The 13,604-nt window shown below is 37.1% G+C and overlaps 1 protein-coding gene across 1 annotated transcript in view; it reads right to left on the reverse strand.

The window, feature by feature from the left end:
- Window positions 1-12,276, reverse strand: part of TBCE (tubulin folding cofactor E) — a 94,167-nt gene extending 81,891 nt beyond the window's left edge. Inside the window, exon 1 of the mRNA XM_044001657.1 lies at window positions 12,160-12,276. The gene's annotated coding sequence lies outside the window, so the exon portion shown is untranslated. The remainder of the gene's footprint in view (window positions 1-12,159) is intronic.
- Between the last annotated feature and the right edge of the window lie 1,328 nt (window positions 12,277-13,604).

A 13,604-nucleotide genomic window follows, 5' to 3' on the forward strand; every position in this document is an offset into this window, starting at 1 on the left:
AAATGATCAATCACAATTCTAGAGGTCTGATAATGAAGCATGCTCCCCACCTTCTAAAGGAGGTGATGAACTCAGGGTATAGATGGAAATGCATGTTTTTTTGGAAATGGACAATGCAAGATGCACTGTATCTATACTTTGTTGATTTAAAATATATATATCTTACATGGAAGAAAAAATATACTGCTAAACACTTTCTTCAAACAAGGCTTATCACAAATATATTAAAATTATACAATATTTTACCACAGATGTGACCACTGAGGTAAACTGTTCAATCCTCTGCCAAGTATGGACATTAATGAAATATAAAACAGGAAGAACAGTGGTGCTTGCCAGTGTTATAGAAAATTTTTTAGAGTCAAAAAAGAAAAGGAATTCTTTATTGATTCACGATTCTCCAGACTGTCCACACTGCAGATGCCATTGTACTGACTACTTTGAATCCTAGCATCACCAACGAAATCCATTTGAAAATGGATTTGAAAATGGAAATCATTTGAAAGAGATAAAATTAGCTATCCACAATGGAAAAACAAAGTAGATGAAAAATGCATGTTACTTGAATCACAATATGAAGTGGGTTGGGAAACCAAATAAGAAGACCATCAGTGCATATAACTTAAATAAGGCTGGATTACATTTATGAAGTTACATAGTGCTTTCAATAATTTCAGGTTGTTTCTTGCTGCAAGTATTTTTAATATTGATATTCTGTTGATGATTCTATTTCATAGTATACAATATTAATTTAGAGTCATAGAAAATTATTAGCTTGGACGAAAAAGTTTTGGGTGACCTAAAGATTAACATAAAGATGCAAGGTGAGCCTAAATAGGATATAGCATATTATCAATGATGGCTTGTGAAGCAGAAATGGCATAAAAGACATATCCTCAAACAGTGCTAAGGCAGTCACATAGGATGAATGTGGGATAAGAGAGGAACAGTCTTAAGTGTATTGGTATCCATGAAAAACTAAAAGGATCAGAGAAAGTTGCGTGGAAGATCAGAATATAAAAACGTGTTTTTGGATTTTGATCTGCAACAATGAAGAGTCAGGTAACTATACTGCTGAAATGATTCATTCACATAAGTACTAATTAATGTAAGTAGTAGGATAGTGAAACTAGAGACCTTAACATACAAAGATCAATATTAAGTAAATGAAATTGCTTAGCGTGGAGATGAAAAAACGTGTGGGTGATACAGGATAAATGGCTTCAAATATTTGAAGGACTAGCATGTAGCAGAGGTATTAAGACTGGTCAGTTTTATCTAAGATGGCAGAACAAGGAATCATAGAAGCTGCAGAGGAGCTAAGTGTAAGGCATCAGCTTTAGAGTTATCAGGACTTGGGTTCAAGTTTTAGCTCAGGTACTTACTACTTTTGTAAACTTGAGCATCTCTGAGCCCCATTTTCCCCATGTATAAAAGATGGTGGTTGAACTAGAAGAGATCTAAACTTCCTTCTAGCTCTAGATCTAATCCTGAAAGAAAACTTCATAACAGAGCTATTTAAAAAATAGGATGGTTATCCCTTGCCTCGGTTGCTTTTCTTTTCTTTTCTTTTTTTTTTTGTGGGGCAATGAGGATTAAGTGACTTGCCCAGGGTCACACAGCTAGTAAGTGTCAAGTGTCTGAGCCCGGATTTGAACTCAGGTCCTCCTGAATCCAGGGCCAGTCCTTTATTCACTGTGCCACCTAGCTGCCCCCCTCAGTTGCTTTTCAACTCTTTATTCATTACCTATAGCTTTCTCACCCTTTTCCTTCCACCTCTTCCTTAAGGACAGTCTTTTGTATTTCTATGTCCAGCACTTGACACAGGGCTTGGTATATAATGTTTAATAAAGGCTTGTTGACTGGCTGGCCTCTGGATGTATTGGTTTCTCCATCATTACAGGTCTCAACCTTAGGCTAGATGACCACTTGTCAGTGATCTTGCAGAGATTCCTGTTCAGGTATGGATTTACCTCTGAGATTCCTTCCAATTCTGAAAAACTGATTCTTTGAACTTTACCCTTCCACTGTCATAATCTAGTTATGTCTGAGGGGCAGCTAGGTGGCGCAGTGGATAAAGCACTGGCCCTGGATTCAGGAGTACCTGAGTTCAAATCCGACCTCAGACACTTACTAGCTGTGTGACCCTGGGCAAATCACTTAACCCCCATTGCCCTGCAAAATAAATAAATAAAAAATAATAATCTAGTTATGTCGCATTTCATCTTTCTCAGTGATAGCTATAAGGTGGTATTTATTTTGTCTATTTAAATTTGTTTTATCATCTAAATTCTACACATTAGCCCTTTTATTATACTTTAAACATAATTTCACCAAATCCACCTGTCTTCCTATTTTTCTATTTCTGTAAAGGGCACCACTTTCCACGGATTGCCAAATCTTCTCAGTTTTACCTCGATACATCTTTTCCATTCATCCCTTTCTCTTTAGTCACACAGCAACCAACCTAATTCAGGCCCTTATCACCTTTTACCTTAACTATCGTAATAGTCTCCTATTTGGTCTTCCAGACTCAGGAATCTCTCCTTTCTAATCCATTCTCTACTCAGTGGCCAAAGTGATTTTCCTAAACCCTAGGTTTTGATATCATCTCTACATACAATAAACTATAATGGCTTCCTATGACAAGGGGATCCAATATAAATTCCCATTTTTGGCTTTTAAAACTTTTTAACAACTTGACCTCAACCTACCTTTCCAGCTATTGTATATATTACTTCTCTCCCTGGACTTTTGGAGAACACTCTTATCTCCTATCTCCATGCCTTTGCACTGGCCACGATGCCTGGAATCAGCTACCTAAAATCTTTAGTTTCCGTGAAAGTTCAACTTAGCTTAGCAGTGCCTTTTACACGAAGCCTTTCTGAGTCCTCCCTCCTCATGCTAGTACCTTCCAACTAAAAATTATAGTTATCTGGTATAACTCATGTATATATACATACCTATACATATATATGTGTACATGTATATATACATACCTATACATATATATGTGTACATGTATACATACACACATATATATTCACACATTTGGTCCCCCAATAAACTATGTTCTTTTAAGCTACAGACTTTCATTTTCATCACTGTAACTCCAAAATCTAACATATACATAAGCACTTTAAGATTAGAAAAACACTTTGCATATATTATTGCACTTTATCCTCACAACAGCTCTGTAAGATGAATGCTAAACTAAAGTAGACAGAGGTTACCTTGTCCAGGGTCACACAGTAAGCATCTGAGACAGAATTCAAACTCAGATCAAGCAGTATATCTACTAATGTATGTAAAACACATTGCAAACTTTAAAGCATTAAGCAAAATGTCAATGTCAAGAAGTAGTAGTGATGGTAGTGGGAGGAGGAGGAGGAGGAAGGGGGCGGGGGGAGATAGCTGGGCCTGAGACCAAGTGGCACATTTGGGAGTCATCTTAAAGGGAAAAGGAAGAAGGGTAAGTACAAAGTCTTCAGATCCCTTGGCACCCTGAGACTTGCCAAAATACTCCTTTCTCTATATGGGAGAAGTATTTATGTCAGGAAACATGTGGCCTAATTGCTACTGATCTTGAGGTGGCATATAACAGTAGGGAACAAATGATGAAGAATGGCAAAAACATTTATTCTGTACTATAACACATACTTATCTACTACAATTATATTATATACTTTATATATCATACTATATATTTATACTTATAAACTATAATTCACATGAATCATGAGCAACTGGGCTCACCTGTGTTTCTGTTTTTAAAGGAGATTGCTGGAGGAGTCTATCAGTATCTCAACATTAGAAATAGATTCCATATTTCTTCTATGTATATCATCTATTCCCACAGGATAATCAGAAATTGGGAAAAGTCAAAATGTCTCTTGGCAGACTCTAAATTTGTTGGATATATGTTTGAAGAAGACAGAATATTTCCTAATAAGCCAGATCAAGTTTATTATTCAAACCTATGTCTATGAATCTCAACATGAAGTCACCTATCAATGTTACAAATTTATTCCTCCTAGTATCACTAATAGGATTCCTCACATTTGCTAAATTTAAGTCTTCTTTACTCTTGGAAATGCCACAGCATTGTTAGACATGTCTAACCATAGGGTTGTGTTTCCTCTATTGATGTTAGGAACAATTTCAGAATTATAGCTTTTCTACACATTAGACTGATGTTGTTTTATACTTATAATATAAAATTCCATTTCCACAAACAGTTGATTTATATGAAATCTTCTAGCCTTCAATTTTCCAAGGCACTGATTCTTTAAAATAACTATTAACTATTTCAAAAGTAAAGTTTATCAATTATCTTTTTTTTGTTTTAAGATAAGAGGAATCCTTGTGGCCTTGGTATTGATACACTTAATGAGAAATCAATAGTTCTTATTCTGCTACTTTTAAACATGCAGCAAGTCACTGATCCTCAGTCTGTACATCAGATAATATTGGCTGCTGCAGGAATGCTGTGAGGATAAATGAGATATTATACTTCTTCAAAAAATATTTATATTCCACTTCTGTATAAGAAATGATGAATGTGAAGAAATACAAAGAGGCATGTAAAAGACTTAGATGAATGTACACAATGAGGTAAGCAAAATCAGGAAAACAATATATATAATGACAATACAAAAATGGAACAAAAAATTGAAATGAATGCTGTGAAATTATAAAGACTAAGCTTAGCCCCCAAAGAAGAAATATGAGAATGTACTTTCCTCCTTTCCCTGAAGATTTAGAGTGAAGGATGAATACTATGGGGGTGGAATACTACATATGTCAGACTGGGATCATGTATGGATTATTTTTGCTGAACCACTTATTTTTTTTATTCTTTGTTATAAAGGCAGACTTTATAGCCAGAGGTACCTAGGGCTATATCAGGATCTACAGATGATGTAAAACCAAAAATAATTAATTTTAAAAGAAAGATGTTTATAATCCATAAATAAGAAAGTGTGTTATTTACTTACTGTATGTTGATATTCAGAGTAACACTTTGAACCCTAAAAAGGACCTGGATGCCTGTTATGATGCAGCCAATGTTTTTTGAGCACAAGTAACAAGACACTGTGCTACTGAGATTTGATCATCAAAAAATATAACTTCTTTGCAAATGACTATGATGTCCTTCACAGTAATAACGTGGGAGAGGGGTGGAATTTAGGGGAAAAGATAATGAGTTCTGTTTTAGAGATGTTGAGTTTAAGATGATTTCTGAATATCCAGTCTGAGATTACTGAAAGGCAGTTGGAGATTCGAGAGTGGTCAGCAGAGAGATGGGCGAAAGAAAGGTAGATGTGAGAATCATCAGCATAAAGATGGTAATTAAATCGATAAGAGCTGATGTGATCACCAAATGAAGTACAAGTGAGCAAAGAAGAGGACCCAGAACAGAACCTGGAGACACCTAAAGTAGGAGGGCATGATCTAAAAGAGGAAAAAGCAAAAGAGACAGAGAAGGAGCAATGAGACAGGAGGAAAACCAGGAAAGAGCAGTATCCTGAAAACCTTAAGAGAAGAGAGTATCAAGGAGGAGAGAGTGATCAACAGTGTCACAGGCTACAGACAGGTCAAGGAGAACGAGGACTGAAAAAAAAGCCATTGGATTTGGCAACTAAGAAATCATAATTTTGTAGAGGGCAGTTTCAGTGGAATGATAAGGTCAGAAGCCAAATTATAAGGGGTTAATAAGTGAGTGAGAAGGGAGAAAGTGGAAGAACCTATTATAGATGGCTTTTTTGAAGAGTTTAGCTACAAAAGACAGAAGGGATGTAGGATGATAGTTAGGAGGGATAAAAGGATCAAATGAGGGTTTATTCAGAACATGATCAAAACAATGAAAGCTTGCTAATCCTGGACCTAAACTGTCCCTGAGAGCAAAAGAACACACAATACCCCTAAGAAAGCAGCAATAGACCCTTTAATTCAGAAGTGAACAAAGTTCAGCCCTAACAAAGTCTGAAGTCAGAAAGTAGGCTAGAAGAGTAAGCAAACAAAAATAGAATCCTACCATAAAAAGCTATTATGGTGATAGGGATGATTAAGATACAAATCCAGAAGAGAATGACCAAAAGCAAAGCCTCAAAGACAAATACAGCTCAGACAAAAATTCAACTAGAATTCCTAGAGAAGAAGCAATATATTTTTGTTTTTTGTAATTATGAAAGTATTTTATTATTTTCCAGTTACATGTAGAGATAGTTTTCAACATTTGTTTTTATAATATTTCTAGTTTCAAATTTTTTTTCCCTCCCTAAGACAGCAAGTAATCTGATATAGGTTATCTATGTACAATAACATTAAATATGTTACTGCATTAGTCCATGTTATAAGAGAAGAATCAGAGCAAAAAGGAAAAACAAAGGAAATAGTATGGTTCAATCTGCATCCATATAGCACAGTTCTTTTTTTTTTCTTTCTGGATTTGCAGAGCCTTTTCCATCATAAGTCCTTTGGAACTATCTTGTACTGCTGCTGAGAAGAATCAAGTCTATCACAGTTGATCAACACATAATGTGGATGATACTGTGTACAATGTTCTCCTCATCTCACTCATCATCATTTCATGCAAGTCCTTCCAGGTTTCTCTGAAATCTGCCTGCTCATCGTAGAAGAAGCAACAGTCTTAAGAAGAAATTTTAAAAGTAATTTCATAAATGAAATGAGAGCAAGATAGAGAGCATTACAGGATATAAAATACATATTTCTGATTATATTAAATTTTAAAGGTTTCTCAAACAAAACCAATGCAACCAAGATTAGAAGGAAAGGAGAAAGCTGGGAAATAATTTTTAAAACAAATATCTCTGATAAAGGCCTCATTTCTCAAATATAGAGAACTGAGTCAAATTTTAAAAATACAAATTATCCCCCAGTTGGCAAATGGTCAAAGGATATGAACAGGCAGTTTTAAGATGAAGAAATCAAAGCTATCTATAGTCATATAAAAATGCTCTAAATCACTATTGATTAGAGAAATGGAAATTAAAACGACTCTGAGGTACCACTTCCACCTATCTGACTGATTCTTATGACATAAAAGGAAAATGATACATTTTGTAGGGAATATGGAAAGATTAGGACATTAATGCACTGTTGGTGGAGTTGTGAACTGATCCAACCATTCTGTAGAGCAATTTGGAATCAGGTCCAAAAGGTAAGCAAATTGCACATTCCCTTTGATCCAGCAATACCACTATTAGGTCTGTATCCCAAAGAAATGTAAAAAGGGGTGGGAGGAAGGACCTATTTGTACAAAAATATTTATAGCAGCTCTCTTTGTGGTGGCAAAGAATGGAAAATTGAGGGGATGCCCATCAACTGGGGAATGGCTAAACTAGTTGTGGTATATGAATGTAATGGAATACTACTATGCTGTAAGAAATGATGAACAGGCAGATTTCAGGAAAAACTATATTTACATGAACTGATGCAAAGTGAAGTGAGCAGAATGAGAACATTGTACACAGTAACAGCAATACTGTATGATAATCAAGTATGGAATGATTTAGCTATTCTCAGTAATACAATGAACCAGACAATTCCAAATGTCTCATAATAAAAAATGCTATCCACATCCAAAGAAAGAACTGAAGAAGTCTGAATGAAGATTGAAGCATACTATTTTTCACTTTGTATGTGTGTGTGTGTGTGTGTGTTCTTTTGGCCTATTTCTTTTTTTACAACATGACCAATACAAAAATATGTTTCACATGACTGTACATATATAACCTATATCAAATTCTTTGCCATCTTAGTGATGGGGGAAATGAGGGAGGAAGGAAGAAAATTTGGAACTCAAAAAAAATTTTTTTTAAGTGAATGGTAAAAATTGTCTTTACATGTAACTGGGGAAAACAAAATACTGTTTTTTAAAATGAAATGAGAGCCCTCGGGAAAAAAAAAGTTGGACAAGAAATGAGAACTATGGAATAAAGAATCTGAAAGAGAATTAAGAGCTTGGCACAAGAGGTATGAAACTTTGCCCAAGCAACAAACTATGAAAATTAGAATGGATCAAACAGAAGTCAATAATTCCATGAGGCAAAAAAAAATATTAAAACAAAGTAAAAATATTGGAAAAATAGGAAAAATGCAAAGTGTCTCATAGTAAAAACAACAGATCTGGAAAATAATTTGATGAGAAAAACTTAAAAATCATTAGACTATCCAAAAGCCATGACCAACACCCCCCCAAAAAAAAACCCCAAATAAACCTAGTTATCATATTTTAATAAATCTTAAAAGAAAACTGCCCAGATCTCTTAAAGCCAGAAGCCAAAGCAGAAATTGAAAGAATCTATCAGTCACTTCCTGCAAGAAACTCCGAAATGAAAATTCCCAGGAATATTCCCAAAATCCAAAACTGTCAGATTTTTTAAAATATACTGAAAGCAGTTAAAAAGAAAGAATTCAAGTATTAAAGAGCCACAGTCAGATTTCCAATCTACCTTTGCTGCCTTATCTCACATTATATCCTTTACGTAAGCCAAATCAGCCAAACTGAACTATACATGCCCTGGGCTTTTCTCTTTACATGTTTTTGCTTACACTCTTTCCTTTATCTAAAATGCCCACTCTTCCACCTTTATCTGCTGTTATGCTGCTCACCCTTCAAAACAGTCAAATGCTACCCAAAAAAGCCTTTTCTCATGCCCAAAATAATCACCCTGAAAGTCATATACTACTTTGCTTATGCCTCATATATTTTTACAAAATAAAATTGAACATGAAAAATTAATCAATAGCCAAGTTTGTAAGCTGCTTAATAGGGTCTGTAATACCTCAATGGATTAAGTGTTCAAAAAAAAACCCCAGCTCTTAGAAGAACTGCAAATTATTAGCAATTATATTAAAGACTTCAAAATCGTGAATAAGAAAAAATGCAAATCAAAACAACCCCGAAGTTTTATTTAACATTCAAAACACTAACAAAAAAAAATTGGAAGAGTTAATATTGGAGGGGCAATGTAAAAACAACGCAATGTTGGTAAAGTTGTAAATTGGTTCTGAGATTATGAAAAGCAATTTGAAATTATGTTTTTAAAAGCAACTAAACTGTCCATATCCTTTGATCCAAAAAGTCCTATCAACTAAGAAATAGCTAAACAATTTTTGGTACATTAACATGATGGTATATTACTATAGCATATGAATCAATAAATATGAAGAAGCACATATAGATCTTGTGCTGTCTTAAGAAGAGTATGATATCTGAGCTGCTAGTGATGCAAGAATAAGTTCTGACTTAATTTTTATTTTTAAATACAATTAAAGATCAACAGCATTTGTTCTAGATAATACTGTGTTTCTTTTCCATTTTGCTTAATGCTTTCCTTTTAGTGATGTACTGCAATTACAGTTAATGGTATAATATAAATAAATGATTAGACAAGTGAACTTGTATGTAAAAATATACAGTAGGGGGGCAGCTACGTGGCACAGTGGGTAGAGCATCGGCCCTGGATTCAGGAGGATGTTAAGGGCTAAAATTCTAGCTATTCTGTCTAAAATATCTAATGAGTGGTCGCCAATAAATTATAAGCTTTAGCAAGAGTTGAGTTAGGCTTTTAAGCATTTATTAAGGAGAATAAGAATTTGGTAAAGAGAGAGAAAGGCCTACATTCATCTATCTATTAAAGGGAGAGCATGTTTTTAGCTCCGCTCTCTGCCAGAGTCCCCAGGAAAAAACGTGAGACAGGGTGCCAGTCTCTTCCTTCTTCCTGCCACTAGTAAACGTCACTTCCTGACGCCAAAGAAAAGACACATGTTCTTGCCCTCAAAGACCTTCCTTTCATGGCGGAACTTTTCTACAGTAAGTCTCCAACAGGTGGTGTCATTCCAATTGTTACAAGGACCTGAGTTCAAAATCCAGCCTCAGACACTTGACACTTACTAGCTGTGTGACCCTGGGCAAGTCACTTAACCCCAACTGCCTCACCAAAAAAAAAATTTTATATATATATATACATACACACACACACACACACACACAGAGTATATGTGCTACTTTTAATTCTACTATTCACAAATGAGAAGCAGCCTACTATCATACTGTAGAGAGTGCAGGAGTTAGAATCAAGAAGAGCTGGGTTCGGGGCAGCTAGGTGGCGCAGTGGATAGAGCACTGGCCCTGGATTCAGGAGGACCTGAGTTCAAATCCGGCTTCAGACACTTAACACTTACTCGCTGTGTGACCCTGGGTAAGTCACTTAACCCCAATTGCCCCACCAAAAAAAGAAGAAGAAGAAGAGTTCAAGTCAAGGCTCAGATTCCTATTAAAACGTCTACTCATGTAGTCTCTGAGGTTCAAGCAAGAGGTAGCTAGGTAGCACAGTTACATAGAGCACCTGCCCTGGTGTCATGAAGAACAGAATTCGAATCTGCCCTCAAGAAATTTGAGACTTATTAACTGTGTGATGCTGGGCAACTCACATAACCCTGATTGCCTAGCAAAACAACAACAACAACAACAAAAATCTGGAGTTTCAGTCAACTCACTAAGGCACAAACAAGCCTTGAATGCTTCCTTGACATACAGAAGTATTTGCCAAACAGGATATGTTTACATTTCAATCTTAATCTTCAAGAGAAAAGTTCACTTTTGACCACCCTAATGTAGCTCTATCTGTTCCTGGTACTCCTGAGTACAAATTTAGCCAATTATGTTCTTCCTGCAATTAAGCAAGAAATACCATCTTATTACTGAAGTATGGACTCAGCCACAATGATCAACAGATCACACGAAGAGAAAATATCTCACAAAAATGACAAGAGTATTTAAACACTAACATAATCAGAAGCCATTTTCCATCACAGAAGCAAGAGAAAAGAACCATGGTATAATGGGAAAAACAAAGTTTTGGGGACCAGGAAACCATGGCATTCACCTCCCAATTTTACCACTCTATGATCTTGGGCAAGTTACTTAATTCATTTGAGAGTCTGTTTCCTCTTCTGTAAAATGAAGTTGCACTGGATGATCTCTAAAATCCAAAATCTATAATCCTATGTAACTTTTACCAGACGCAAACACTTCAATCAAGGCTCAATTGAAGTCCTATGCCTTTTAGTCTTTCCCGGCCACCTTGTTTCAGCTTATCCTCTCCTTCCTGACAGCCTTTGTGTACAATTTATTTGGCATTAGTCTACTATATTGTTTTTTCCAAAATTTTTATACCTTGTCTCATCAACTAAACTTTAAACTCCTTGAGAACAGGAAATATCTCCTGGTATACCTCACAGAGCCTAGCACAGTGCATTAAATAAAGCATGAACTCAGATCAGATATTTATAATGAAAGAAAATACTCTAGAATTGGAAAGGTTTTATCAATTTGCTTGGTTGGTGGGAACTGGCTACCTGTACGTGTCACATTATACGTGTTACATTATATTGATAATGACATAATGGATAAACACACACAAATATGCAAAGTAAATAAAATAATCTGCAGAGGAGGACGCTTGCAACCGAGGATGGGGACGGGGGATAGAATATGGGGGGGGGGGTACAGGGAGGGAGTGGGGCGGGGAAGGGTATCAGTATAACCCTGGAGGTACTTGAACTGAGCCTTGAAGAAAGCTAAAGACTTTACAAGGCTGAAGTAATTAGCGTATTCCAAGCATTAGCAGAGCAGGAGAATGGGGAACTGGGGAGGGAGGAGAAGCCTGTGCAAAGGCAAGAAGGAACTTGTGATGTTGTACTGGGAACAGCAATTAGGCCAGTTTAACTGGATGCTGGAACGCGTGGAGGAGTGTAATGTGCAAAAAACCTGGAAAGTCAAGTTGGAGCCAGATTGTGAAGGGTTTTAAGTCTAAGGATGCCCAATCACTGAAGGCTCCTAGTTCACAGTTAGGTTTCCTTAAGGAGACAGGTGGGTGTATCTTCCACTTAAAAAGACAGGCTAAGGACCCACCCTTCAGATTTGAGGTCCAGATTTCTGTCAGTGATGGGATCTCAGAAACAGCCTCCAAGCCCTCCAAGCCCATGACCAGAAGCCGAAATGGTGGGGGTTGGGAGGGAAGCCTCTAATCCCGCAGCGCCATGAGATAAATGCAACCAAAAAAGCAACCGGGAGTGGGGGACTACAATGACTAGACTTCCCGGCCAGAGGCGGCTCCCCGACCTCACCTTCCCGTCCTGGGGGTGCTGGCGGGCAAACAGATGAGCCGGCTATCAAGCTGTCCTGAGTCCCATCCTGCAGCGTCTTCCGGTTCCCGTAGGAAGTGGGAAACTGAGAGACAGGAAGTCCCGCCTCCCAAGTCAAGCTGGGAGCCGACGCTGGCACGCTACTCCCTCCGTGGAAGATGAGACACGTGGTTCCAAGAGACAGAATTCCGCGAAAGACCCGAGCGGCCTGGTGGCGCGCACGCGCGCAGGCTGGAGAGTGCTCTGACTAAAGGGCGTGGAGCGAGACAGTGTGGACTGTGCGTGGGGATATGCACGCGGCTGCGTCCTAGGCTAGTCTTGCTTAGACTGAAGTGTTATTACCTTGCTCTTAAAGTTCTGTTCACTCACATCAGACAATCAACAAGCATTTTTTTAATTTTAATTTTGTTTTCAGTTCCAAATTCTCTCCCTCCTTCGACACCTTCCCATTGATAAGGCAAGCAATATGATATCCATTATACATGTGAAGCCTTGTAAATCATATTTCCACATTAGCCATGTTGCAAGAAAAATAAACTGCTTCAATGTGCATGCAGAATTCATCTGGACGTGGATCATTTTATTGATCAGAGTAGCTGAGTCACAGTTGATTATCGTCACAATATTATTATCAACTAATTTATTAAACGTCTATTGTATGCAAGGAACTGTTCCCTTAGGAGCTGGGGTTACAAAAGAGAGTATGAAACAACGAGCTTGGGTTTTAGTGCAAGAGTACATGTAAACATACGTACAACGTAAAGTGAATAAACACACAAATGGAAATATATACCAACAAACATGTACCTATACATATGCATACATATATATGCAAAGTAGTTAAGTACAAGATAGCTTGGGAGGGTGGACAGTTCAGTTTCAACAAGTGTTTCTTAAGTATCTATTATGTGCCATGAACTCTGCCAAATTCAAAGACAAAAGGAACCGATTGCTATTCTCAAAGAGTACCACATTCTAAAGGGGGTGACAATATTACATACAAGATATATACAGAGGAAGGATTCAGATTCACAGATCTCGGCCTTAGTGCCTTCACCGTATTTTTCCGATAAATATTCCTTTTTTCCACTTCCTCAACCACAACCACGGCGCTACTTCAGGTTTTCAACCCCTCTCACCTGGTGCTTTGGCAAATAGCCTTCTAATTGGTTTACAAGCCTCAGATATCTCTCCATTCCAATCTATCCTTCACTGAAGTGACATGAAAGGTTATTCAAGAGGAGAAAGCACTAAGCAGCTGCAGGAGGTGGGGTGGAAGCAACCTTCTGGAAAAGGTGTGATTTATAATGTCATAAAGGAAGCCAGAGATCAACTAGCATTTATTAAACAATCACTTATGTGTTAGGCACTGTGGTAAGTATTGGGGATACAAAGAAAGGCAAAAGACTGTCCCTGCTCTCAAGAAC

The sequence above is a fragment of the Dromiciops gliroides genome, chromosome 4, assembly GCF_019393635.1.
Source record: "Dromiciops gliroides isolate mDroGli1 chromosome 4, mDroGli1.pri, whole genome shotgun sequence".
Classification (NCBI taxonomy): domain Eukaryota; kingdom Metazoa; phylum Chordata; class Mammalia; order Microbiotheria; family Microbiotheriidae; genus Dromiciops; species Dromiciops gliroides.